This window comes from Theropithecus gelada, chromosome X (assembly GCF_003255815.1).
Source record: "Theropithecus gelada isolate Dixy chromosome X, Tgel_1.0, whole genome shotgun sequence".
NCBI lineage: Eukaryota > Metazoa > Chordata > Mammalia > Primates > Cercopithecidae > Theropithecus > Theropithecus gelada.
Window position 1 is genome coordinate 113,506,994 of NC_037689.1, and position 3,800 is coordinate 113,510,793.

The 3,800-nt window shown below is 50.0% G+C and overlaps 1 protein-coding gene across 1 annotated transcript in view; it reads right to left on the reverse strand.

Moving 5' to 3' along the window:
• Positions 1–1,007: 1,007 nt before the first annotated feature.
• Positions 1,008–3,800, reverse strand: part of LOC112615244 — a 12,505-nt gene continuing 9,712 nt past the window's right edge. The window contains exon 4 of the mRNA XM_025371852.1: positions 1,008–1,191. The gene's annotated coding sequence lies outside the window, so the exon portion shown is untranslated. The remainder of the gene's footprint in view (positions 1,192–3,800) is intronic.

Genomic DNA, 3,800 nt, shown 5'->3' on the forward strand with positions numbered 1-3,800 from the left:
CCCCATCTCCTGGTGATTCCTACTCACCTCTGCCCAAACCGCAAGGGAATGAGTAAGAGAAAAGGTCTGGGAGTATCTGGCAGCAGGTGGTCTTGGGGTGGGGGTGGCGGACTGAGAGTGTGAACGTCAGTTGGTGAGGAGTGAAATGGAGCCAGGAAATTGAGAAGTTGGAGCCGGTCAAAGGCCAGTTGTAGTGCCCTCAGAAGCCTTGGATTTCTTTTTGAAGTGTCTCTTTTAAGATGACTTCACTGGAGAATGTATCTGGGCAGGAATGACTTTGGTTTCCACTGAAAATACGTTTGTATTAGTGAAAAAAAAAAATTCTCCCCAAAACCAATCAACGACTACATTGTGAATAGGAAAAAACAACAACAAAAAAAGCATCCACATCTTCACAGTCAAGTTTTTAAGCAACCCGAATAGCTTGCATGATTCCCATGGGCCTTGGGAACTCACCAGGCTATTATTTTTAAAGGACCTTTATTTGCATCTCCCCTCCCCTTAGGGAACAAGGTGGGAACCAGGTGCTGGGAGGATGCACGCCCCAAGTTAACACTCCTCAGAGTACTGTCATCAACAGATTATCTTCATTTTCCTTAATACACTACAGGTGTCTCCATTCTGCAAGAGGAGCAAGTCCTTTTTTTTTTTTTTTTTTTCTTTTGAGACGGAGTTTTGCTCTTGTTGCCCAAGCTGGAGTGCAATAGTGCGATCTCGACTCACCGCAACCTCCACCTCCCGGGTTCAAGCGATTATCCTGCCTCAGCCTCCTGACTAGCTGGGATTACAGGTATTCGCCACCAATCCCGGCTAATTTTGTATTTTCATTTCAATGGAGACAGGGTTTCTCCATGTTGGTCAGGCTGGTCTTGAACTCCTGACCTCAGGTGATCCACCCTCCTCGGCCTCCCAAAGTGCTGGGATTACAAGTGTGAACCACTGCGCCCGGCCGTTTAAATCCTTTTTTTCAAAAGAAAATATCAATCGGAGGACTGGTTAGGCAGGGGAAACCTGCGAGTCGCTGTCACTCCTTCGGCCTCAGCACATCCCCACCCACCTAGGCGGCGTACCCGCCACCAGCAGCATCCCCTGGGAGGCTGCAGAAGCAGAGCTGGGCCCCTAGCAGTTTCAGAAAAAAAGTGGGAGGTGATAGGCACCGGCAGTGTCTGGTCTTGAGAACACGCCTCTCACCTGGGGAGGGAGCAATTGAAGCTTTCAATAATGTCAGGCATACAGATGATATAAACTTATAACATCGCTTGAAAGTGTACTTGCTTAAGCTTCTTTTTCCTCTAAACAGTTTTGTAAATGTTAAAAGGTGAACTTTGCGTTTTCTCGATACATCAGTCTCCTTTGCCCTCTTGCCAGCGAGGACCTTACTCAAAGGAAACAAATGGTACAGATAGGTACTCCTCAGCAATTAGCTAAGACGAGAGGTTTCCCACCCAACTTTCCCAAGGCTGCCTCTCTCCGCCCCTTCTTGCACCTGGGGCAGCCTGAGGACCCCCCCCCCGCCCCCCACTCCTATCCTGGGCGGAGCCGGCTCTAGGAAGACCGGATTCCTCTACCTTCCCCTCCCAGGATTCTTTCAGCCCTCACCTCCCAGGAATGGGGAGGGGGCATCCTACCCCGTATCTGAGTTGCAACTGCGGAACGTAGAGCGGACTGGGCCTTTCCCGCTGGCGCGTGACCTCAATCAGGTAGGTCTCCTTGGCCTTCTCTTTCTTTTCTTTGCCTTCCCTTTCCCTGACACAGGACACGGGATCAGTGTTTGTGCCGTGGGCAGCCTTTCTGGTACAGAGGACCTTCCCTGCCCTCCCGCTTCTGGGAAGCCACTGCCGGGCGCGCGACCTTGCGCAATGGCGGCTGCAGCCGGGCTGGCTCCAGCGTCCTGCGGGCATCGGAGGGCTTTAGGGAGCGTTTTGGACGCCGAGTTTTTGCCGCTGCCTCAGTTTTAGTTCTGGCAAGTGTAGGGAGGTCCTCCTAGTAGAGCCTTTCTGGCCCTCCCCGTCGGGAGCCTGGAAGCGTCTCCTGTGGCAGGGCGGGCAGAGGGAGAAGGGTGCGACCTCAGATTCTTTCGTCCCACTCGTGTTCCCACCTACATGGCTGAGGAGGTGTGCGCTCTCGTTCGGTTTAGATTGAGTGGTTGTTAAACTTCATGGCCGCCCTGCCCACAGGGGCTGGGCTCCCCGCAATGTAAAACTGAAGAAGAAACGTTTCCTCTAACGAATATTTGACCAAAAAGAAATACAGCTTCAGGCTGGGCGCAGTGGCTCACGCCTGTAATCCCAGCACCTTGGAAGGCTGAGGTGGGAAAATCACTTGAGGCAAGGGGTTCGAGACCAACCTGGCCAACCTGGCGAAACCCCGTCTCTACACAAAAATTAGCCAGGCATGATGGCGTGGGCCTGTAGTTCCAGCTACTTGGGAGGCTGAGGCGGGAGGATTGCTTGTGCCCAGGACGTTGCGGCTGCAGTGAGCTGGGATTGCTCCACTGCACTCCATCTTAGGCATCAGAGTGAGAACCTTTCTTTTAAAAAAAGAAAGAAAAAAGGCATTATAGTACATTTCCATGTATGCACTTAACAACATGGAAGGACAAGCCCTCAAAATTTTCCTGGACTTGCCCAGGTGAGGTGGCTCACGCCTGTAATCCCTAAACTTTGGGACGCCAAGGCGGGCGAATCACGGGGTCAGGAGTTCAAGACCAGCCTGGCCAACATGGTGAAACCCCGTCTCTACTAAAAATACAAAAAATCAGCTGGGTTTAGTGGCGGGTGCCTGTAATCCCAGCTACTCGGGAGACTGAGGCAGGAAAATCGCTTGAACCCGGGAGGGGGAGGTTGCAGTGCGCTGATACCATGCCACTACACTCCAGCCCTAGGGACAGTGTGAGATTCCGTCTGAAACAACAACAATAAGAAAATTTCCGGGCTTTCGCATTTTCATCTTTCTACCGTTCTGTAAAATAGGATTTGAAATGGCCGATTTGAAAATAGGATTATTGCCGGGCGCGGTGGCTCAAGCCTGTAATCCCAGCACTTTGGGAGGCCGAGACGGGCGGATCACCAGGTCAGGAGATCGAGACCATCCTGGCTAACACGGTGAAACCCCGTCTCTACTAAAAAATACAAAAAACTAGCCGGGCGCGGTGGCGGGCGCCTGTAGTCCCAACTACTTGGGAGGCTGAGGCAGGAGAATGGCGGGAACCCGGGAGGCGGAGCTTGCAGTGAGCTGAGATCCGGCCACTGCACTCCAGCCTGGGCAACAGAGCGAGACTCCGTCTCAAAAAAAAAAAAAAAAAGAAAATAGGATTATTTATGAAATGAAAAGAAGATTATAAAGAAATAATTTAAGGTATCAAAGATGATAGAAGATAGTGGTAATAATACAAAATATCGATACAAGTTGGACAAATTATGTAGACAAAAAGTCAAAAAGGAAAGAAAACACAATTACATTGGTTATTCTAGACGACAGTGCTCAGTGTATGTGTATCTGTCCTGTATGTGCACATGTTTCTTGTTACTGATACTGAGGCAAAAGTTTGGCTTTCTTTTCTCTTTCCTTCTCTGATTCTTTCCTCCTTTCTTGAGACGGAGTCTTCCTCTGTTGCCCAGGCTGGAATGCTGTGGCACCTTCAAGACTCAGTGCAGCCTCAACTTTCTCGCCTCCAGCAAACCCCCAACCACATCCTCCCAAGTAGCTGTGCGTACTACTACACCGGGCTAGTTCTGGTTATTGTTTGGATGGGGTTTTTTTTTTTTTTTTTTTTTTTTTTTTTTTTTTTTTTTTTTTTT